Here is a 1,414-nt window from a genome sequence, read left to right as displayed (position 1 = left end):
GGGATTTGTGAGTTTATATGCCATCTTATTAGAGTAAGGGCAGGGGAGATGTAGGTCTGTTAGGAGAGAGTAAATAATTTTTAGGAAAGATGAATGGACGCTCAGAAAAATAGACGAGAGATACTATAGTGGGTGACAAAGTTTGTCTGGGTGTGGTGTGGACTTCTTGTCACCTCTCCTGTGATAAGAGTCAATCTTCCCAGGCTGATGAAAATCCTGGGGAGACAGGAGGGGATTTATGACAATTGGGTTCCTTTTGGAGGTTGTGTCTTTAGGTAGGTAAGTGGAGTTCAGAGAAAGCCTCTCTCTGTATTTGCTGTTTATCAAGTGTCTTCAGCTCAAAAGAATCAATACACCAAAGCAGCATATTTTGGAGTGGCATGTCCTTCAACAGCAAGAGAATGCAGAATTCTGTTCACAGAAGTAATCCTCAAGCTGTGGGGGGTGTTGTTCTGTGAAGGCTGTTGCGTTGTTTTTACACAACTTCGGTATTCTTTGAAATAACAGCAGAAACGAACATCATAAAATTTTATTAGGTTCAGATGTATACTAAGCACTCTAAATGCATTAATCTGTTTAGTTGATATAACAACTCTAAAAGGAAAGTACTGTTATTATTATCTTCATTTTATAGACGAGGTTAAATGCTGTTTAGAGATGTTAAATGCTATTCCTGAGATGGTCCACCTGTTAAGAAGGGGACCCAGAATTTTGGCCCAGTTTGCTGTAATGCTAAAGCGTGAGTTGTTAATACCAGACACCCAGATGTATTGACAGGCACATTGAAGGGATCTCTGAAGATGTGGGTGCTGATTTTGGATCCAGTACTATCCAGCCTACAGCTTCTTAAGTCAGTACTTTGCTGGCCAAGGCTTTGGTTTCGTCCTAACTTGTTTGTTGTTTTCACTTCTGAGCTCAGATCAAGTGTAGACACATTCATAATTACAAAGGTCAGTAGTAAAACCTTTTCATCATTGCTCAGAACTGATCAGACTTTCATACATATTGTACATGTCCTCTCCCCCCAATCGGATTCCTCCATCAGCAAGTCCTCAGTTACCCGTTGTCACCTTTATACACACACACACGTGCACACCCTTATTGTTATAAATTACTTTATACTTTTGCTTCTCAAAACTATAGAGATTATGCATCAGGTAGATTGGAAGGTCTTCTGATGCTCAGATTTGGCCATTTTCATCTTTGATCCACTTCGGTAAGAGCAGATCTCAGAGAACCTCCTCACACACGTGCCTCCCATTTCTAAAATTCCCTCAGTCTCGGATTTGCATCACTGTTTTATATGGCTGATCCCAAAGAACACTGAGGAGGCAAGTAAACTGCATTGTACTCACATACTCTGACTTCTGGGAAGGCTGCTAAAAATGGCCGAGTTTGGTGACAGGGCTTGAGA

At 40.9% G+C, this 1,414-nt stretch overlaps 2 non-coding genes across 2 annotated transcripts; both read right to left on the bottom strand.

Annotated features, from left to right (window-relative positions):
- Positions 1-910: 910 nt before the first annotated feature.
- On the bottom strand, positions 911-980 carry LOC112298184 (small nucleolar RNA U2-30). Its single transcript, XR_002974105.1, has one exon. It is a non-coding gene; the product is annotated as a small nucleolar RNA U2-30 (small nucleolar RNA).
- Positions 981-1,129: 149 nt separating this feature from the next.
- LOC112298185 (small nucleolar RNA U2-19) lies at positions 1,130-1,209 on the bottom strand. The gene has a single exon (XR_002974106.1). It is a non-coding gene; the product is annotated as a small nucleolar RNA U2-19 (small nucleolar RNA).
- Between the last annotated feature and the right edge of the window lie 205 nt (positions 1,210-1,414).

Source organism: Desmodus rotundus, chromosome 5, assembly GCF_022682495.2.
Source record: "Desmodus rotundus isolate HL8 chromosome 5, HLdesRot8A.1, whole genome shotgun sequence".
In the NCBI taxonomy this organism is placed as follows: domain Eukaryota; kingdom Metazoa; phylum Chordata; class Mammalia; order Chiroptera; family Phyllostomidae; genus Desmodus; species Desmodus rotundus.
Note: the sequence above shows the minus strand (reverse complement) of the source record. Positions and strands in the feature narration are given on the sequence as shown.